The following is a 23,571-nucleotide window of genomic DNA, read 5'->3' on the forward strand; positions in this document are numbered from 1 at the left end:
AACAGAGGTACTTCGTCCTACTCCCAATAAAGCATCAGCTCCCAATAAAGCAACCAAATAGAAGGCCATTATAGGGGAGATTATCAAATTCATAAGGATATTAGAGATAAAACATGGAACTTCAGAAAAATCTTTTACTTGCCATTGCTGGGTATACTCTCCTACATTCCTCTCCCACCCCCACCTCCCTCCCACCACCCCCATCGCCAAAAAAAAGAAAAAATACAGTTGGTGGAAAATTTTGAGAGGTACTGATGATTCTACTATGATCCTTTTATTCACTTGAGGGTAATGCGGTTTTTAAAAAAGTAAATAGTATCCTTATACCATTTATTCATTTAATACCATGGGATCTCCTGGCCTGAATATAAATAAGCTTGACATTTAGCTACTGAATCAACCAGTGCCTGCAGGGGATCTGCTCCTGCAGACCCCCTGCAGGCCTGAGGCTGACTTCCTAGTTGGCCTTGGATGCCAGCCTGCCCTTTTTTTGTCTTCAGCTCTTAACAGCTTTACTAACTGCTCTGCAGAGTTAACTGGGCATTGATGTCCCAGTCAGCGACAAAGCTACAGAAAGCCCATAAAGGCAGTTGATGTGATTGTCTTTTGCTTGTACTTACGTTTCTTTACATCAATAAATCCTAAACCCTCCCTTTGAAGTGACCCCAAACAGTTGGCAAGTCATTCTTCTGAATGTGTGCCTAGAGACAGGGGGGACAGGTATCTGTTTAAAAATTAAAAATGGACCAGCCGGTGTGGCTCAGTGGTTGAGCATCGACCTATGAACCAGGAGGTCACAGTTTGATTCCTGGTCAGGCCACATGCTCAGGTTGCAGGCTGGATCCCCAGTGTGGGGGCGTGCATGCAGGAGGCAGTCAGTCAGTGTTTCTCTCTCATCCTTGATGTTTCTCTCTCTTCCTCTCCCTTCCTCTCTGAAATCAATAAAAATATATTGAAAAAACGAATGATGAGATTAGAGATCTTTCTTTCCCTCCTCTTTCTCTTGAATATTGATGACTGTATCGAAGACCTGGGAGGACGCTAAAGACTTTTGGTCCTTACTTTCTCAGAAGCTTGGAGGGCAGAAGATCAATACTACTGGGATGGCATTGCAATTTTTTTTTTTTTTATTTTAAAATATATTTTATTGATTTTGTACAGAGAGAAAGGGAGAGAGATAGAGAGTTAGAAACATCGATGAGAGAGAGTCATCGATCAGCCGCCTCTTGCACACCCCCTACTGGGGATATGCCCGCAACGAAGGTACATGCCCTTGACCGGAATCGAACCCGGGTCCCTTCAGTCCCCAAGCCGACGCTCTATCCATTGAGCCAAACCGGTCCCGTGGCATTGCATTTTTGACTCACAGTTTAAAAATCCACATTAAAAAGAATGTCTACGGCCAATGACCGTGAGAAGAATGCACATGTGGCGCGGCCTCCCGGTGTGCTTGCCCGGCCCCTGAGCAGCATTTTGTGAGGCACCCGAGAACTGGTAATGACTTCACAGCAACTTCCCTGTGCAGTGCTCCTTTACAGGTAACTACCTGCTTTTCTCTTGCTGCTTTTAATATAATAATAAACACATACTGTAGAAAAGGATAGGATCCTTAATTTCTAAATAAATCTAAGTAGCTGGGATTTATTTAGATTAGTCATTATTTTTCATGAGCACCCTGGGAAGAAAGCAAGTGAAATATTGAGAGAGGACTTGCCATGGGTTGAATCAGAAATCGATAGCTTTAGGTACTCAGTCCACTGTTGAACACGCTCTTATCAAACTACAGTTTTTATCTCACGGAACCATTATGGCAAACGGGAGAACAAATGCGGTGGAATCCTGTGACAAATGTCTTAGTGACACGAACCGAGCTGAATAATTTCCCTTAAACATTGTAATTCCATGGGGGAATGTCCTGATATAACTTGATCTCATTATTTTTTACTTGTTCTGTAAAGCTAGTAGGTATCTGTGCAATATCCTCTGTGAGGCTTACTAACAAGATTCTAAAGTGGTCCTCTAGTCTGTGGGCTTGTTTTCTTCTTGACAGCTGCTGCTGTGTATTGATCATCTGCTCTCCTTCCCTCGCTGCTTCTGCCGCATGTCCCATGTAAATATTCCAGTAACTTTCATTTATTCACTATTTCCATTCTGTTGCCTGGAGCCCTCCACATCTCCAGTCACATCATTTCCCCCCTCTGTTTTCAGTCAGCCAGCAGTATTTATTTGTTATATTGTTGTGGCAGGCTTTGCAGAAATTAAGCTCTAATTTCTAAAGGAATGGGGAACACTTCAGTTCAAATTGCTTTGCCTAGCAACTAGTATAGTAATATTTCATGCCAAAAAGTACGTAATGGGCCCAGCTGAAGTGGTTGAGCATCAACCTATGAGTCAGGAGGTCAGGATTCAGTTCCTGGTCAGGGCACATGCCTGGGTTGTGGACTCGGTCCCCAATAGGGGATGTGCAGGAGGCAGCCAATCAATGATTCTCTTATCATTGATGTTTCTATCTTTCTTTCACTCTCCCTTCCTCTCTGAATTCAATAAAAGCATATTTAAAAAGTACTTAATGGTTTTGATGAAAATAATACATACATACTGTAGAAAAGGATAGGATCCTTAATTTCTTTTATTTTTTATTCTTTAAAAATAAATCTTTATTGTTCATATTATTACAAAAGTTCCTCATTTTTCCCCCCTCCACCAGGTTCCCACCCCACCCTCTGCCCTTTTCCCACCCCCCATTGTCCCCATCCATAGATGCACAGTTTATGTTCACTCTCTTCCCGTGCCCCCCTCTCCTCTTTTCCCTGAGAATTGTCAGTCCACTCCCTTTCTGTACCTCTGATTTTATTATATTCAACAGTTAATATTGTTCATCAGGGTTTTTAATTCCCTTGGTTTTTAGATTCACTTGTTGATAGTTACATATTTGTTGTTCAAAATTTTCATCTTTATTTTCTTCCTTTTCCTAAAGAACCCCCTTCAGCAATTCATATAATTCTGGTTTGGCGGTGATGAACTCCTTTAGCTTTTTTTTTTTTTTTTTTTTTTTTTAATTTTTAAAATTTATTTTTAATTTTTTTTATTAGTGAAGCTCTTTATCTGGCCTTCAATTCTGAGTGATAGCTTTGCTGGGTAGAGTATTTTTGGCTGTAGGTTCTTGCTATTTATTATTTTGAATATTTCTTGCCATTCCTGTCTGGCCTGCATGGTTTCTGTTGAGAAATCAGCTGACAATCGTATGGGTGCTCCTTTATAGGTAACTACCTGCTTTTCTCTTGCTGCTTTTAATATTCTCTCCTTGTCTTTTGCTCTTGGAATTTTAATTATGGTGTGGTCTTCTTTGGGTTCCTTTTGTTTGGGGTTCTGTGCGCTTCCTGGACTTGTAAGTCTATTTCTTTCACCAGGTGGGGGAAGTTTTCTGTCACTATTTCTTTCAATATGTTTTTGGTATCTTGCTCTCTGTCATCTTCTGGGATGCCCATCATTCTGATGTTGGTTCACTTGAAGTTGTCCCAGAGGTTTCTTAGACTATCTTTAACTTTCTGGATTCTCTTGTCTTCTTGCTTCTGCAGAGGAGTGTCCTCTGGCTCTTTGTGTTCCAAGTCTTTGACTTGATTCTTGCAATCTTCCATTCTGTTTTTAGCACTCTGTATAATATTTTTTATTTCAGAGAATGCATTCTTTATTTCTTGTTGATCTCTTATTATTTCTTGTTGATCCTTTATTATTTCTAGTTGATCCCTTTTCATATCTTCATAGGTCTTGCTTATTTTATCGGCCTTTTCTAGGAGATTCTTGAAAAACCTTATAAGCGTGGTTTTGAACTCTAAATCCAGTTGCTTTTTGTCCTCCATTTCTTTCGTTTGTGATCTGTTTCCTTGTCTCGGCATTTTCGCTGCTTTCCTGTTGGTAGGGTGTGAGGATTAGCTGTTTCTATGCCAGGAGACAGCCTTATTTGACTAGACTTGGAAAACTGCAAGATCATCTGTGCTCAGCTTGGATGGGGCGGAGTTTCAGGATGGAGCCTACAGCCTTGGCTTCTGATTAGCTCCGCCCTATGAGGTTCCTGAGTCTCAGTGTTCCTCAGTGTCCTTTGGTACTCGCTACAAGCACCTCTAAGAGAAAGGTGCCCTAGAGTTTCGCCCGCTACCAGACAGTCTAGTCTCTCCCACAAAGAGCCCGCAACTGGGGTTCAGTGCAGTTGGAAGTGGGGTTAAGAGCAGTCTGGAGCTTATGTCTCCTTCCTGCTAGGGCAATCCAGCGGCTCAATCAACAGTCTGTCCTCTGCGCAAAATGTGCATGACTCGGGGGCTCTGCCTTTCACTGCTCCCCTGAGCTTCCGCCTTACAGCCCAGATTCCCTCTGTATGAGCCTGGGGCCCCGAGGGTCTCGCCTAGAACTGGGGTTCAGTGCAGTCGGAACTGGGGCTCAGCACAGTCTGGAGCTTTTGTCTCCTTCCCACTAGGGCAATCTAGCAAGCACAGTCAACAGTCAGTACTCTGCGAACAATGTGCGCGATTCCAGGGCTCTGCCTTTCGCCGCTCCCCTGAGCTTCCACCTACAGCCCAGATTCCCTCTGTATGAGCCTGGGGCCACAGGGTCTTGCCCAGAACTGGGGTCCAGCACTGTCGGAACTGGGGCTCAGCACAGTACGGAGCTTTTGTCTCCTTCCCGCTAGGGAACGCCAGCCAGTCACTTAGCCACCCCTCCTCTCTGGCTCTGTCCTCTCTGCGCATGCAATATGTCTCTGTACCTTAGGCTTTTACAGCTCCTCTGATTTTCCTTCTGGTTTTCTCTTTCCTTCTCGTTGTAGAATCTCCAGTCAGTCAACTTTCCTGTAGTTCTGGATAATGTCCACTTTATATTTTAGTTGTATTTTTTGAAATTGTTGTGTGAGGCTGCAGTTAGTCAGTTACCTATGCCGCCATCTTGGTTTCTCCTCCCTGCATTCCTTAATTTCTTTTAAACACAACCACATAAAGCCTATTCTAGAAAGTATATTATACTCTTAATATTAGAACATTTATGATTTTTTAAACCATGAATAACATTTATTTCTTCCTATTAATCAAATTCAACTCCTTTATGGTTTTCTCAACGGCCCTATTTTCAATATTATGAATTATTCATTTTATCATTCTTCCATACTTTCATAGTACTTACTATACAGAATAAAATTCTGTGACACTTTATAAAGGAAATTCAAGTCAGGGCCATTATCCCTGAGGACTGGAAACAGTGACATTCAGACGGCCATAAGTTTTCTATTTTAGTTCTTCAGAACTTCACATCTGGTCTTCCAGCATAGAGCCAACTTGTTTGATACTTTCCCCTTTCTGCTGCTCTTCATTCCAGAAAATATAACACAGGTTGGCGAAGAACCTTCTCATTTCCTTCCCCTACTCATCTTGAGAGGTCTGTTTTCATGTCTCTCTGTCCTGCAAGTAGTCAGCAGTGCCCATCACAAAATTATAGCCACGGCACCCTAACCTGACTCCCTGAACCCCTGAAGTAGAGAAAAGTCCTCAACAGATGCAGTGGGTCAGATTCTGACAACTAAATTAGTGGTTCTGGTCAAAGCAACTTTCAGAAATAACATGTAGCCATTTTAATCCCCCAAAGGGGTCAGTAAAAGTATTTGGACTGCTGACTTCTCATGTTCTTCTCATGATATGGGAACCACAGAAATTCTGTGAGGCTTGCCCAGAGTTTCTCTGGTAACACAGGTCAAATTTGTTGGATGAACTCTTCTTTCTATTTCTACTTTAAAGTGATTTGTTACTCTTTGAATAAGTTATGGTCCAGCTGTGTACAGTGATGTAGAAAGACCATGGGCTGAGTTTCGGTTCCCAGACCCCCAGCACCCAGCCTAGGCTAAGATAGGCAGTGTGGTTTTATGGTCTGAGCATGGGATGGAATGTCAACTCCGCTGCTTGCCTGTGTGTGATGTGACCGAGGACACATTCCTTAAGTGTGCTTTATTGTCCGCATCACCAGAAGTGGAGAAATCAGAGTTACCTCCCAGGATATGTATGAATGTCCCCATCACAGTTCCTGAAGTGGGAGCTGTGTTCCATAAACTCCAGGGTGTGTATCACCATTCTAAGCATGACCAAAAGTACACAGCTTAGGACTTTCCCTGGCCTTGATTTCTCAAAAGCTCGTGTTATATGATCTGATGATGATTGCAGCTTTAACAATTTCCACAGCTTCCTAAAGGTGGTCTGCTCTGAACTCTATAATTTTCCTATGCCACAGGAAAACAAAGAAACAGGTGAGTAACCAAGCAAAATATTGGAATGACCTTTAATAACACCTCTAAGATGGACTTGACTCTGCATTCTAAATATACCTGATCACTGCAGTTTTCCCCCTCAGGTCTTACTTAGGAGTTATCAAGAAAAAAGTTTTTCCTACATGAAAGATTTGTCATGCTAAGCTGGAATCTACTGCTGGTGGAAACCAAGGCCAAGAGAGACCCATTAGAGTGAATCTAAATTGTGTCGAGCACAGTCTGGAGCTTGCCAAGACTTGGCAGTTGTAGGGCCAGCAGAACAAAGCAGGGTGGGGTGCCAGCCAGGCTTACATAGCAGGGAAAATTCCTTTCATACCTAAATTGTAGTTGCTAAAGAATGAGAAGCATGTGAAAAATCCCTTGACCTCACTGTGACGTGTAGTAACAGGACCAGGTGTGATGGAGATGGTGCGATGATACCCATCAATTAATTCAGCCTAACCTGCAAATGCAGTAGAAGTTCATGATTAAATCTGACTTACAGAATGGACATCTGCATTTCATCAGCATTTCTGTCACATCTCTTGTTTCTACCATATTTGAATACAACTTTGGAGCTGAATTAACCTGACGCTTAACAAGTGCATATTTGGAGGTTTTGACTAATTGATCGCTAATTGAATGCTAGGTTACACAGCACTCTCTTGCTGTTGGCCTCCAAGGGAAACCAGGAGAATTTAAGAAATACTAATGACTCTCAAGAGCAGATCTGTTTTAATGTTTAAAATGAAAGTTTCCAGGAACTTGTAGTGATTGAACATTCATACTATTTTCAGTGTTGCGTAGCATACTTTGGAAACTAAAGGAAATTATTCTTTTTAAGTTTTAAAGTTGTTTTTTTTTCTCATGAGATAAACCGAACTGGTTAATGTTTTGGCAGATCATACTTTTGAGCTTATGTCATCTTGTTTCCTGTTAGCACCAAGTTCTTTCTTAACAATAGAAAAACTGATTCCCCCCGCCCCCCATCTTGCTCATATTTTCTCTCATTTTTGTAGACAAACTATATCTCATGAAACACCCTCTTTTGTCTACCCAGTGTTCATTGAAATAAGATTTCCCACTGTGTGTGTGTGTGTGTGTGTGTGCGCGCGTGTGTGTGTGTGTGTTTCAAAGTTCTTTCTCCAAAGAGAAAGTTCCAGACCCTTCACTGCTTTTTGGCCACCAGAAAACATTCCATGACACATACGAACTTGGGAAAGAACATCCCAAAAGGAATTCAGCTGGGTCATCTACCATCACAGCTGGTTCACATAGCACATTTCGTTGAAAGGGCTTTTTTAGAGGCAAAGGAACTATGTCAAGTGCTTTATGAGACTTGCATCCTCTCTCTTGGAACTTGCTGGCCATTTAAGAGACTTTCTGGAGTCATAGGAGAAAGGACATGGAAGTGGAGATTTGATTTATGTAGAAACAATTTAAACTCTTTGTGAGTGCTGTGTTTAGCTTTTAAAACATTGAAATAATGAAGAAATATGTTTATGAAAAGAAATTTCTTCTACGTGTCCCATATGCGGACTTTTCTCTTGGGAAATTATTTAAGGAAAAAAAGATATTTTTAAAGAAAGTAATATATTTCCTTGCTGTGTGAAAATAATTCTAAGCTGAAGTGTTTTGGTAGGTTCTAAAGTAGGATTAGGGAAATTAATAATCTGATTTTAAACACAGGTCTAGATATAATAATCAGAAACAAGCCACTTCTGTAATGTCAACTTTAACAACACACTGATATATGTCTAATCACAAATGACCAGCTCAATTTGAAAAAGTGTGTGTTATAGCATTAAAAAACACACAAAACTTCTTTAAAAGGGACTTTATCCCTTTTTTTTTTGTTTTGAAAAATTTGAAACATACTGAAAAGTTGAAAGAATGAACTCTATCACCCACCTAGATTCAACAGTGCTAACATTATGCCACATATACTTTATTTCTCTCTCTGCACGCATTCCTTCCTCCCCTGAAAGCATTTGAAAGCGAATCGCAGACATGGTGACATTGCACCCATAAGTACTTTAGCAGCATCTCCAAAAAATAAGGACAGTCTCCAAATAATCAGTGTTGTCATATACTAGAAAATTTCCCACAAAACTGTTATCATAAACTAGAAAATTAACATGAATTTTGTCATAGAATCAAAAGTAATTCACATTAAAAACTCCAACTTTTTCTTTGTAGTAGAACCCAGTCTGGTTAAAACATGGCATTTAATCTAGAGTGGTATTTACCTTTTTTCCCTACCTATAATAGTTGCTACTTTATATATATATATATATTTTAAAATAAGAGTCCAGGCCAGTTTTCTTATGGAAAATATTACATTTGGAACCAGTAATAGTTTTGATATGCCTTTCAATAATTTAGAATCACAGAAGTAGCAGCCTAAGAGCTTAGCTTAGTATATCAGTAAATAGATAGTTACCCAAGTGGTAAATGCTTTCATAATATAGAAACCACAGGAGATTTATATAAAAAGAATACATTTGGCAGGAAACATCATAGTATCTTGGGATCACAGTGTTGACAAGTTTTCTGGTTTTTAAATATTCTACAATCAAAAGAAAGGGAACTAATTTCTTTACCAGGCCATCTTTCCTCAGTGGATGTATTTAGCAAATGGCTAAGAATACCAGTTTGAAGCCTGCAAGAACAACTGTGGCTAAAGAAAAACAGTTATTTGTACAGCAGACAGAGATCTGTGGGAGCAGGAACCTTCACCTTCACCACACGTGCAGGTTCACATATGATTTTTAGAAGTGGCTCTAAGAGGTAGACTGTTTTCCTTGTTGCCCATTTCCCAGGCACCCCAATGTAGCTTTCTGCCTTCTGCTTTCTCCCTTTGCTCTTGTCTGAGTACTCCTTGAGATGATAATCTAGCAAAGTGTAGTTTGGGGGAAATAAGACAGCTTTTCCTATCCATCCTGAATTTAACTGTAATAAGCTCTTTTTGAAAAATTAATCTTTTCAAGTATCAAAAAGGAAGAAAGTATGGCCAAATACCCAAGAATGTAAGAATTTACTCGAGGCAGGTAGTAATAATTCTCTAGTTGAAAATGATTTAATGAAACCTATAGCGTGGGAATGCTTTACCAAGAAAAAGGAAGTGTAGGTTTTATCTAGAAGGGACCCCAGAAAGTCGTTTCATATCGTCCACTGCCTCAAAATATGTCAGTGTCCTAACCACCCAAGCACTGTCATTTTCTGTTCTTTCTACAGAGAGATATTCATATATACACACTCTATAAACTCCCATCCTTGTCACTGTCTCATGAACCAAACCAAGTTAACATTCATTCTGTACTGGTTTAATATGTGGACATTTTGTGTTGTGTACTCTTCCCTGGATATTCGAAACTGACCAGAGTCAGGGAAAATGCAGCCTAGGAGATCAGATGTCACAGAAGAACACAGAAGTTGGATTAAGTGCCTCTTCCACATGAAACACACACACAATAATAGCAAAGCCACTGATGGTTATTCAACGCTGATGCACATGTTGACCCATTGGCTCACCTCATGTCCTGGATGAATTAAGTCCTTATTATGGCCCCATTTTACAAATGAAGAAACGAACATAAAGAATGTAAGTGAAACCACGATGAAACTACCACTGAAAGACAGAGCCGAGTGTCTTATTTAGGTATCTTTGATCCACAGCACATCTTCTTGACTACACGTGATTGCGTCCGTTCCTACCATGGTTGTGCAACATAGTTATAGGATGAAATTTTATAAAAGCATGACTAGTTCTTTGCCCAAATAACCAGGAAAAACAGTAGTTTAAGTATGGCAATGTTTTACAGGAAGTAATTTTGATTTGTTTCATTACTTGTAATGTCACCCAGCAAGATGGCTGGGTTCACTGAATTATGAAATTATTTAAATTTTCTGTGCTTATTCATAAGTATGCTCTAATCTCTACTATAAAGGACTAAAAAAATCAGAGGGAAAAGGTGGATATTAATAAAAATTTAAGTAAAACCAAGATATAAAAATAACTGAAAAGTGAAAACCCTTGTAAACTTTAATCATTCACTCAAAAGAATGATTTTTAAATGCCATAGATCTAGCCCTTATCTTAATGGACACATGCAAGGTAAGTGGAAGTAGTTCATTATTATATAGAGAGACTGGAGAAGACCTTGCTAATTAAGTGACATTTGAGTAGATCTCTGAAGGAAATGAGCAGGCCAGTTGTATGGCTATTGGGGACAGAGTGCCAGGCAGTGGGAACAGCAAAAGCAAAATCTCTAAAACAGAAATTTACTTACAAGGAACAGCAAAGAGCCCAGAATGAGTGGAGGAGAGAGAGTAAACTTAAAAAAAAATACCGCCAATATTTTTCCTTTATCCAAGTGCATCATCTTGTAGCTCCCATAAGGTGTTAGATAAAAATGGTAATATGGGAATCCTTATCTTATTTTTGACTTCAGTGGAACTATTTCTAGCCTTTTCCAGTTAAGCATGGTCCTTGCTTTTGGACTGAGATAGATAAGCAAAATACCCAAGGGTAAGTGGTCTATTGCTGTATGAGAAACCATGCCAGAATTTAGTGACTTAAAACAATAATCATTATCTCATGTTTCTGTGGGCTGATTGGACTTGGCTGGACAGCCTTTCTACTTTACAATATGTCAGTTTGGGCTGCAGTCTTCCGGGAGCTTGACCTGGTTGGAGCTTCCAAGACAGCCCACTTCTGTGTGCGGTGGTTGGCGTTGACTTGTCAGGGAGCTCAGCTGGCACTGTTGAGTGTTTTAGTTCTCATTTTTTTTTTCTTTTTTTTTTTTCATATGGCTTGGATTTCACAACATTGACAGTTGGGTTCTAAGAGAAAGGAAGTCCTGAGTTTTGATGTATCAGAAAACCAATTTCTCTTCATTCTCTTGGTTAAAACAGTCTCAGGACCAGTCCAGATTCAAGGGTTGGGGGATGAACTTCACGTCTTGAGGGTGGAGTGACATATAACTATTGTTTGAAATAGTTAGAAATTTGACAATGGTCATCTATCATATCATTTCCTACTTTGTTATTTAAATAAAATAATTAATAAAATAATTTATTATAATTCTTTTTCAATCCTCATGAAGATGATTATACTACTTTTCTCCTTAGGCTTATTAATTTTATTAACAGATTTTTCTAACATTGAAATATTCTTAAATACTTGCCAGAAATCTCTCTTGCGTCTGCCTTTATTTGATTCTTTATGAAGTACTTAGCTTTTGTGCTCTGAACCAGGTCTATGGAAGCTCCTGACATCTTCAGGTTATTCTCTTATCTGTACTCTCTTATGTACATGGGCTATAGATCTGTTTTTCTTCTAGGTCTATCCCTCACTTTCTTCAAAAAGCATATTTTTTTTTGGCAGTTTTTGAGACCTATCACTAATAGGATCTCTCTCAGCTTCTTACTACTCCCTTTGTTTCTTCAGAGAATTCTGTTGTTTTTGGCATTCTTTAAAAAATATTTTGGAATCTATGTCCTGATTTCACTGAAAATACAGTTTGTATTTTTGTTTTCTGTGTTTTTTTTTCTTTTCTTTTGGAGGTTTTCAAGAAGAGGAAAAAACTAGATTTTTGTAATTATGGTTATGAAAAATCTCAATGAAATATTACTAATTTTATAGAAGTAAATATCAAAATATTAAATTGATTTTCACAAACTCTGAATAAACATTTTGAGTTGAAATTGCTTGAGAAGGGAAATATTTATGGAACTTAGGGATGAGATTATTATAAGTTAATAACTTATCTTCTTTGTTAACAAACAGCCTCTGGAAAGCTTAGAGGCAATTTATATTGCTCAAGGGAGAATTTATCTCCTGCCTCAACGTCCAACTATAGCTTAAAAATGTACCAGTGATAATTATTTAAGTGAGAAGAGTTGTTTAAGTGATAGTTGGATGCAATTAGGGAAAATGCTTTTTCTTGATGGGGTTCAAGGGTTGAGGAGGAACAAGGCTGGGAGTTAGCGAGAGTCCCCAGGATGTGGGTGTGGGATAAGGGTGATCTTGAACTTTAGAAGTCAGAGAATGCTAGGGAAATCAGAAAAAAAGCAGACAAAATCTTCTAACCAACCAACTTCTGCATTGATCCCAGGAGGGACTAACTGCACTTATTAACTACTTGGAATTTGGTATAAAGTAGGCCTGGATTTTTCAGTAGGCAATAAATTGTTTGAGGTACATTACCAACAGTAAACAGTAAAATTACAATTATGTCTTTAGAATAGAGTGCTTTAATATCCAAATGTTCTTACTGCGAGTCTTTTTAAGGTAATAAAAATGGATTTACATGTTTGATTAGAGATAATTTTTTCTGGTATTGCAGCTGGATGGCTTGGGCTGTGGAGACCCTTACACTCCCCTCCCATGTCTGCTGCTGAGATAACGCCAGCAATTTTGAGGCGTTTTCCACCCACAGAAGGAACCAGCAGCCTGTGTGCATGAGGTACAGCACACCAAGCAGAGATCTCTGGTCCTGAGCCTGATTTCTGGCACTGGAGCATCCATGCCGCTTAGGCATGTGTAGAGGAGAAAATAAGGATTGACTGCATTCCTAGGGATGTGGTCCTAGGGAAAGAGGACATTTGGTTTTATGCCTTGGCTGTACCATGTGGCTAATTACTTATGTCATTCTATACTTGTAGTGCATTTAATAAATAAAGTGATTTACTATAACTAAGAAAAAGTAGCATTTGATAGTGTTTTCTAGCACACAAAATGCTTTCACGTGCAGTATGGAATTTGTAATTTCTTAAGAATGTTGGGCTAGTACAGATTAGTTGCCTGGGGAACCTTACAATATTGTTATCAAGAAGACAGGTTACTTCCTAGATAACTTGTTTTCAATATAAAATTTCATGTTAGAGAGAGTTATAGTGATAATAAATTTGCTCAACCAAATATTTTTAGAGGTACTCAGGGTAGAGTAAAATTGAACTATAAAATGAGACTATAGAAGCTTTTAAAGAGTATTTATGGATAATACCATCTTCTCTTAAAAACAAACAAAACATGTTGTAGTCAATTTGCGGGGATGAGATTGAACCCTAAACTGGAAAAGCAGAATTGTGTAGGGGCAATACCTGAGGAATATTAATATACTAGTGTCCCAGTGCACGGATTTGTGCACATTGAAAGGAAATTAATTAGAAGAAATATTTTAATATTGCTATTTGCCCTTTCTCTATAATAGGAGTGTCAATCAAATTCATGATCGACATGACAGATTAAAACACACACATGCGATTGGTGCATGCACAAATCAATTTGGCCTTTTATAGATATAGAATAAACTTGCTTACTTAGACCTGCTTTCTGATGTAGCTAAGTTTTTTTCAGCCCAGTGAAACACCCCAACTTCTCTTTTGGGTAATTGTCAGCAACATAGCAGTAAATATTAACATGAAGCAGATTATTATTGTAGATCATGCAGAGAGAACCAAGGGTAAAATAGTTAACTGCAGCAGTGACTATATTCTGTGCAATGAGAAAACCTGAAGTCATTTTTAAGTTCTACCATTTCTTACTTCTTTTCAGTCAGGTTAAGTTTCTAAACTTTCTAAATCTCCGTTATCTTGCTAATGAAAATAAAATAGGGTTCTATTGAGTCACCTATCTACTTACTCCAGGAATTCTGTGAGGATTAAATGAGATGAGGCATGGGAAAATGCTTCACTAACATTTGGTTGAACTGTAAAATGTTTGCACCTGGCTATAAAGCAAGTTGTGTTCCTGGGCTAAAGAAACTCCAGGGAGGCTAGTGGCTAGGGAGGGGTAGCCAGCCATTGCTATGTGACGTCATTACCTGGTGCCAAGAGTGACCATTTCCAGGCTGGGCTGGGCGGTGGGCCCCATTTTGTGCCATGGCAGTATCAGCTGCAATTGGTGGGCTATTGCTCTGAGGTGGTGGCAGGACCTGTATCCTACTTAGGGGAAGCTAGAGTGTTGCTTTGTTGGTGCCGATCTGTGGTGCTGTTTATTTTTAAATGGCCAGTGTGTGTCATGGCATCTCCTGCATTGAGCGTCTGCCTCCTGGTGGTCAGTGAACATCATTGCTACTGGTCAGAAGGACGGACGGACACTTAGCCATATGAAAATATATTTCCTTTCTTCTTTTTCCAACTAAGAGAGTTAGGGTCTTTCTCTTTCTCCCCTCCCTCCCCCCTCCCCACCTCTTTTCTAAGAACTCCCAGTTTTCTCATGTCACATGACTACACTGATCCAGTGGAACAGGACTCCAGGCAGATACTGCTTGTAAACAGCACCTCTCTTGGGGGGTGAGGTGTTGTTACCTAGTCAGGGATTCCAGGGTCAAGGTATTTTCTCTATTAGTCTTCATCTCTAGAAAATAAGGATCTTGTTGTTTCTGAGACTTGATATTAGAACAAACAAACAAACAAAAAAGCAGAAATTTGAGAAATAATAGAGGAGGATTGTTATCTGTATCCAAAAAAAGATTCTGATGGATCCTTGTGGAAAAAGTATAAGGATTTGAGCCTGAAAGAACGTTGTTGTGGAAAAAGCACAGAGACAATTAACATAATTTTCTCTTTCCATAGATTTGATAGACATCGCTCAGCGTGGACTTGCATTCTTCCTTCGTAATCATTCCTCTTCTATCCAAATGCAATTTCCATAACTGAATTTCTATGATTCTCACATATACCATTAAAATACTTCTTACACTTTTCCCTTAATAAAGGATAACATTTAAATGGAATTAGCATGAAATCTGGCTAATCAAGAGCTGCTGGTCAAGCTAATATGGCACTGCCTTTCTTTTAGAAGTGGGGCCTCCCTGTCCTCAGAGGGGAAGCAAAGCTCAGGTACACACCAAAGCAAGTTTAGGGCCCTTAAAAAAAGAAGTAGGAGAACATGAAAAAGCTAAATATGAACCAAAACCATTTTAGTGTGGCTCTTTCTTGAATATGTCATATATCTTTCAATAGCAGATTATTGATTTTAAAAACCATGAAAAGAAAAAATGTGCACTAAATCTTCTGAAGTCACCATTTTTGGTTACTTTGTTTAAAGGTCTTTGATGCCCTGTTACAAAGAAAGAGAAAAATGTGAACAATTTTTAATGGGCCAAATGGGTCCTTCTGTGGGCTGATTCATCTCGACCTAAAAATGCTTTATTTGGTGCTCATTTTCCTGGGCTTCGAGTAAATTGCAGGGTTTGTGACAGCAACCAGAAGTTGGCTGTGAAAGTGGAACTAAGTGTCTCCTTCAATGGACTAGAAATTCTCTTCCCCATTTCATAGTCAATGGGCTTCTTCACTGTTTACGAGATGATGACAAATGGGAAAGCTGAGGCAGCGATGATTTCACATAGGAAAGCTATGAGGGATGTACTAGCTCCTTGTTACAGTGAAAGCAAATAAAATGTGTTTTTCCCCCCAACTGATGTGTGGATCCTTTGAAAGCTATGCATCAATGAATCTATTTTCCTGACCCCCTTCCACAGCTTCCCTACTATTGTAAGAGCTAACACTTGGGCATTAGTTGAAATTTTGGAAATGACTTGAGGACACAAGTTATAGTGAAATAACTTCTTTTACTGAGTAAATTCCTATGCTTCAGGTTAGTTTATAATGTGGTAGGGTCCAAAATAACTTTTGACCTCTTGTAGATACTTCAGGGTTTGTGTATTGGTTGGCATGAGGTTTTCTTTTTGCATCCAGAAAAATCCACGGAATTCTAGATGACCTTGGACCGAGTTCTAGATTACCATGGAACATTTCTTTTTGCAGAACTGGAATTCAATCTGTGGTCACTGGTGAAATTGCTAAATAGCATGCTTGGCTGATGTACACTACTCTTAAGAAGGTTTTACTATGTTAACGGATAGGAAGTGAATGGAGCATAAAAGTCAGTTAGGATGATTTGTAATCTGCTGCATACTAAATCCCAGGAATACTAGCTTGTCTGTTACAATGTCAGCATGAGTATTCACTGCTATAAAACACAGTGATCTATGGTAACCACAGGGACCAAAATGTTTTCTGTAATACCAAAACACGTGTCAACCTAAGAACACGTTATTTTCCTCATAACAAGGGCAAAAGACATCAGATAGTGGTGATCAAAAAGATTATTTTGTCTAGACTTCCATATCCTGTTAGGGCTGCACCTAACCTGTTGACAAGATACCTGTTCCTGCTAAACAATTACAAAAGCTACTGTGCGTTGGCTATGGATTTGAACTACAAGTTGTTTATGATGGACTTGAAGTGAATTCTTGAGAAGCTTCCCATTAAAAACAGGAAAAGAACGGATCCTATATTTAATGGGCGTTAGAAAGGTCTGGATGTATTTATTATCTCAGGATGACAAGGCTGAAAATTTCCTTGATTTTTAAATTCATTAAGATTCATTATTCTGCGCATGATAATGAGGGTTTCACTATCCTTGCTGAACTTGTGTGAGAGGAAGTGGCTTTGATCTGCCACCTGATTAGTTTCACCTAAAAGGGAGGCTGGCATAGAGAGTTATTAGGAGGGTAAATGAATGAAAAGAATAGTGTAAAACCTCCACAGCAGAGTTTATGCCTAATATTGACACTTAAGATTGAATATTCACTCTGTCTCTCTTGAAAATTTTGGTTAAAACCTGTTTATTATAAAATATTCTTAAAGCTCTTATTTACCATCTGAAACTACTGCAAGTGCCACATAAAATTCATTTTAGTTGAAAAAAGAAGCATTTAGGGCTTATAGTACAAGCTAATCCAATATGATCAGAGGGGAGAGAGAGCAGAGCCATTCTTCACTTAAAAACTCTGACAGTATAAAGTGCCCCATTATTAATATATATGAACATGCTCATTGAATTTCTTGCTAGCATACCAGCTGAAAATTAGTACACTTTCTAGAAAATGAATGGCTGCAATTTATAAACATCATTATAATTCTTAGGAGGTTTATATCTGATATACATGAAGGAGATTATTGACTTACTATTTTTTCTCTTAATTTATCTCATTATTTAAAAAAAGTGGTACAGTACATACTATAAGGATTTAAATTTTTCTTTTTTTGCCTGTAGTATATGACATCTGAAAAACAGATATTAAATAGAAATCTTTAATATAATTGGGAAAACAACTTTTTTTTTGCCTAAATTATTCAGAATTCATAAGTTTGAAATTTGATTGGAAGCAAAATCTTTTGGAATTTTTTTCCTAAAAAAAAAAAAAAAGTTGTTTTATATGTTTTAAACAAAGGCAGTACAATATTTCAGAATGTATGTTAATGATGCTTAGGATATATCCTTTTAGGATGCGGGAGGGTTAAATTAAACATAGAAAATTATCCTGACACTTCACACAGGTTTCTAACTTTAGTGCAGTGGATAAGACTGTGAGATGCTTGGATGTCATTCATTCATTCAACTAACCAGTCATTCAGTAGATATTTGTGGGGTTGGAGCCCTATTCCCAGGCACTGGGGACATAAGAGTAAATGAGACAGATAGAACTTTGCCTGCATGAAGCATACATTCTATGGGGAGATAAGCAATGGACAATGAAACAAACAACATAATAACTACAGAGGGAATAAGCAGGTTTTGAAAGGGAGCCAATTTGATCAGGGTGGCCTGGCCTCGTTGAGGAGGTGACATTTGAACTAGGTAGATATGAATGTCCATTCTGACACTTAGCCATGTGATGTTGGACAAGTTACTTCTCTGAGTTTCAGTTTTCCTGTCTATGAAATGAAGATACTTATGACCTGGAGATAATGTAAGGCTCAAGAAAGATAGCAGTGGTAACACAGGGCTTGACACATATTCAATAATTAGCTAATTACTATTTTATTAAGTAACTGTAAATATTGCTGCAAGACGATCAGGAAGCAGCTTTGTTCCGTGTGGTGCATTCTGCTTCAGCCACACAGATCATTGTTTCTCTGTTGTTGGCAAGTAGAATCACACTCTAAGTCCTGATTTACCAATTTGCTTTAAAATAGCTGGAGAGGCGCCAAAGGAAGGCTTGGTTCCCCATTAGCAAGAGTACTTATCAATTGGTTGTCCAGATAAGGTTGCCCGAGTCCCAGTTACGCAATTTCTGCCTCTTACATAATTTACATGCTGTCTCTTTCAGGAACCAGATTCTAGTCCAAGCTGAAACTTTTTTGGACTCTGAGAAATTGAATTTTAGGCGACTTTCCATTTTTTTCCCCTCCTTTCCCCCAAATGTTAGGTCAAAGCATGAAGAACAGAAGGATTTGCAGAAGGGAAACAGATGTTTCTGTTCATTTCACAATAGTAGAGTTGAATGGATATGGAAGAACTATAACAGCGTCCAAGACAGAACCACCCCAAAACACCCCAAGGATTTCAGGCTCTTTCCTGTTTTTTAAGACTCCTTTGCTCCAGAGGGTAAGTGTTCTCTGATTTCCCTCAGTGACCCCTCTGAAGGTCTGACAGTCTTGCTGATTATTGTTTTACAGGCAGCAGGCCCACCCAACAGCCATTCATACTTATAAAGCTTTGCTAATCAGGACTGAGGCCTTTCTCCCAGCAGCTCATGCTTGGTGCCCCAAGTTAGCCTAGTTAGTCTCCCTCCTGTGTGGTGCCCCCGAGTTAGCCTGGTTAGTCTCCTTCCTGTGGGGTGCCCCAAGCTAGCCTGGGTAGTCTCCATTCTGTGTAGTGCCCCTAAGTTAGCCTGGTTAGTCTTCCTTCATGCTTGGTGCCCCAAGTTAGCCTGGTTAGTCTCCTTCCTGTGTGCTGCCCCAAGTCAGTCTGGTTAATTTCCCTTCTGCTTGGTGCCTCAAGATAGCCTCCTTCCTGGGTGCTGCCCCCAAGTTAGCCTAGTTAGTCTCTCTCCTGCTTCGTGTCCCCAAGGTAGCCTGGTTAGTCTCCCTCCTGTTTGATGTACCCAAGATAGCCTGTTTAGTCTTCCTCCTGCTTGGTGTACCCAAGTTAGCCTGGTTAATCTCCCTCCTGTTTGATGTACCCAAAGTAGCCTGGCTAGTCTCCTTCCTGCCCTGGTTTATAGTCCCCACTTATCTCTGTTCTGAGTCTCTGAGGCTTTCCCAGCCTTGCACCAGCCGTCTCCCAACACTTTCTAGTTCTCAGTCTTGTATGTTCTCTTTCGTTCTGGGTCTCTATGTCCCAGCCATGGGTACCGAATTTTTTGGCAAGCCCTCTGGTTCCTCTTTTGGGAATTTTCTAGCTGTTTTGAGCAGCTCTGAAGGCCTCTTCTGGTTTTATACATTTCCTCCTATTAAAAACTATCAAGTCAAGAAATTTTATATGTATATGTATTAGAAATTGCATGTTATTTTTATTTATAAAAATAAATATAAAATTTGTTGTTTTATATTTATATATACACATAATTCATATATAAAATTATATATGTATATTTTATATATTTTAAATTGCTTTTTTACTGATTGATGGTTGAATATAGAATTGTTCCTCTTAATTTTATTTATAGGCACCTTTATAACATAAAGAAGGGTTTTCTGAACTTGCTAAATTACATTAGATCAAACAATGAACTTACAATCTCCAAATGGTATTGAACTCTAACATGGGAGCTTCATAGGGTTCATCTGATCAGAAATTCCTCAGATGATTGTAGAAGTTTATATTTGCAGCTCTGTTTCTTAGTGGATCTGGCGTAGCAGCCTTGGATGACCAAAGACTGCATGCTTAACAAGCAGATTTTTCTGATGACCAGGCAAACTCAAGAAATACAGGCTTGTCATTTGTAGTTGAGTAAACACCTGACTAAATGTGATGCTTAGGGCAGTTTATATAGTTATGTGGGTCTAGTGTGTTTAATGTAAAATCTATTAAAACCAGTTTGCTCTTTCTTTGGGCCTATAGCTCACCTCTTTTACAATTATGTGTGGCTGAGGGTCTAACTTCTCTCCAATGAAATGTGAACAGAACTGGTGTGTAAGCAGCTTGTGGACCTGGCCCATCCATTACTCCTTGCCTTCACTGCTTCATATTCGTTCATCTCTCACTGTTTAGATACAGAGCACTACAAAGTCCTAGGCAACAGCCGAGTCACAAGATGGAAAGAAGTCTGTCTATGAATGACCACACGGAACGAACCATCTCACCACTGTGAACACTTGCTCAAGTCTGTGATCTGAGCAAGAAATAGAATTCTAATAGTTTAAATCACTATATATTAGAGCCTATTTTTTTTTTAATAGCATCCTTTCCTATATTGTGTGCTGCTCTCATTAAAAACAACAACAACACTTAAAAAATGTTGTCTTAGCCATTAAGTGGCAGGTGATTAAAACAAACACAGAACAGGCTGGAAAGATAAAGATCTTTGTTATTCTGTGGCAAAATATTTTACAAGGCTGTTGGCTGTGGAACATGGAAAATAAACCTAGTTCCTACAGAGTCTATAGCATTCAAAGGAAAGGTTGGGAAGTGCCAGAATTCTTACTGTATTTAGCAAGGTGTTACAAGGAAGAAAAGAGCTGAATTTGTTGTTTTTAAAGTAGGGGTAAATAGAACACATATTAATGGCCTTATAGAATTGGAAAATTAATTATTTTTAAAAGGTATTTATTTATTGTCCTGACTGGTGTGCTCAGAGTTAGAGCATCATCCTGAGTACCAAAGGGTTGAGGGTTTGATTCATGGTCAAGGGCATGTGCATGGGTTCTGGGTTTCCTCCCCTCTCCCCTCCTCACAACCTTGGCATATTGGGATGATAATTTGGCCAACTGAGCTACCTGGCCAGGGAAAATTAATTATTTTGGATTTCACAAATAGGAGATACAATTAAAAAAGGGTTTGAGAAAAAAAAAAAGATTTGAGCAACAATATTCATTTCTTTATTTAAATAGAATCATCTCTGTGTCAAAGATAAGACCCAACAAGTATTGCCCTTCCATCTAAGCCTACTGCTTCATATGGCCTCCAGGCAGCCAAGGTTAATTTGAGAGCAAAAGGCATTGGTTCGAGGAAGCAGACAAATAAAGCATGTTTAAGAAATTATGTCTAGGAAAGACACTTCAGTCTTAGATGTGGTTGCTGACACATGGAACTTACCAGAAGCCCAGTAAATTTTGGAGAGTTGTATTTCCAAAGAAATGTCAAGCTTGGATTAAATATGCTATGATTACAAAATAAAAACACCACAAAAGAACAACAACAACAACAACAACAACAACAACAAACCACTTGAGCCCCAAAACTGCACAAGTAAGAAACATGCTCTGAAGTCGTACAGCCCCCAAGGAAAACATACCCTCTAAGGTCCAATTCAGATGTGAGTCCTACAGGATAATGGATGAGGAAGAAAAACCTTCTGAAGAGCCTCGCCAGGGAAAGTCAAGAAGAATGATGAAGGAATTCCTCTCAGAGAGCAGCATGAGGATCAATTCCCCCCACTTCCAGGGCAGGGTCTTCCCTGTGTTTGCCTTCAGGGGTCTGTTATTACTATGGGTCACCCATTCTTCCCTTTTCTGAAAGGGGGCTGGAATGTATTAGCTATCCCATCCCCACCTGTCACTGTCAAAAGGGTGATTGTGTATATAGGACAGATGATTGGTTTTCCGTTGGACCACAGGAGTCACATCTCCATCAAATGGAAAGGAGAGTGTGCCACCCGCAGATGCTAGACTTTGACCTGCGTCAGTGACAGAATGGAACACTGGGTGGTTCCTCTTAGGAAAGGGGTGAGTTTGCTTTGTATGTGGGAAAAAGTGTGCAAGGATATCTGGTGACCGGAGAGTCTGATGCAGGCAGAGATGACTAGTTTCCATCAGAGTCCATTCTTCCTTCTTTTGGCCACGTAGATGGGCTTCATTTCCCAGCCTCACTTCGAGTGAGGCGTGGCCTTGTCACTAAGTTATCCCCTCTGGAGAGCTACTAGAAATAATGTCTGTCACTTCCAGACCTGGCCCATAAAACCTTCTATTCAAGTTTCTCCATGTTCTTTCTCATTAGGCTGCTTGGGTGCAGATAACTGGAGATCCTAGGGGACGGCAGGGTCACAAGGTGCAAGGAGCCTAAGTCCCTAGATGACCACATGGAAGAAAGCAGCCCCATTGACTTACATGCCCATCCAAGACCATAACATTAGTAAGGAACACCCTTAACTGCGGTGTTAATCCCTTACATGTTTGGGTCTGTTTTTTATAGCAGGCTAGCTAATATTGACTTTTTGATTAATGTTGTTAGCTTAAACTGATACACGGCTTACTTGTTTGTTTACTGTTTTATGGCCTTCCCTTCTTCCATTACCAGGTCTCTAACCTTGGGCAAATTGGTAAATATCTTTGGGCCCTGATTTCCTCATTAGTAAAATTGGGAAAATAGTAGCACCTCATAGGGTCATTGTGAGGAGGCAACCATCGATGTGTGAAAACACAAGTGTGACTGAAGGACTATAGGAGTGTACAGTTGTCGTTATTGCTATTAACACACATTCTTGTGGCGTTTGGGTTTCGTAATTAATACTACCACATACTGAGATTGGCAATGATGAACACCCTGGATAAAAGCTGCATTATGATCCAAGACAAAATGCTGAGTGAATACACATGAATCAGCTCTTTTTGTTTTGTGAACATTGGGCAAATCCAAAAGTTCAGAGTAGCAGGAATGATGCCAGGCTCTCCGTGACTCACAGACAGTCCCTACTGAATTCATAATGGGATTTATCCTAACCATGCTACACCCAGAAAATTAACTGCTTGGATTCTTGTTCATGGTAAAGTAATTTTTCTGCCTGATCAGAACCTGGATCCCCACACAGTGGGCAGGGCCTCCACAGGCCTTTGTGATTATGTGCTCATGACTGATGAGAGGCAGTCTCTGTTTTCTTCCCTCTCCTGTCCCAAGAGGCCTTGTATTGTCCACCTTTACCTACATTTGTATCAAAAAACAGACATCCAGTGTACTGAGCCCAATTTGCTCTTTGACTCACAAAAAGAGGAGAGATGGAAGATTTTGAGAAAACTATTCCAGAGATAAAATACTGTTTACTTGAAGCCCAACCTCAACAGGCAGTTAAGTAGTAAAATTTATGAAGCATTTCCTAGCTGGTCGGCGAAGGGAGCCAGGCTCTGTGGAATTAGAAGCCTCAGTTGCTGGAAGCCTGTTTGCTGAGGCCTGAATTGGTCACAGCCCTTGGTTTGTGGGCAGCTAACACTGGCAGGAAGGCAGGTTCTGCAGGTGCAGTTTCTAAACCTGGGAGCATGGCTTTTCCCGGGTCACTCTGGTCATAGATACTTAATCTCTCTCTCTCTCTCTCTCTCTCTCTCTCTCTCTCTCTCTC

The 23,571-nt window shown here is 39.5% G+C and overlaps 1 protein-coding gene and 1 long non-coding RNA gene across 2 annotated transcripts in view; one reads left to right on the top strand and one right to left on the bottom strand.

Moving 5' to 3' along the window:
• RHOJ (ras homolog family member J) overlaps positions 1 to 23,571 on the bottom strand; it is an 84,465-nt gene that overhangs the window by 53,255 nt on the left and 7,639 nt on the right. The gene's annotated exons all lie outside the window — the stretch shown is intronic.
• LOC311613469 lies at positions 1,419 to 21,824 on the top strand. Its single transcript, XR_014793464.1, has 3 exons — positions 1,419 to 1,538; positions 18,508 to 18,686; positions 20,295 to 21,824. It is a non-coding gene; the product is annotated as an uncharacterized lncRNA (long non-coding RNA).

This window comes from Pipistrellus hanaki (genome assembly GCF_964339955.1).
Source record: "Pipistrellus hanaki genome assembly, chromosome: 1".
Classification (NCBI taxonomy): Eukaryota; Metazoa; Chordata; class Mammalia; order Chiroptera; family Vespertilionidae; genus Pipistrellus; species Pipistrellus hanaki.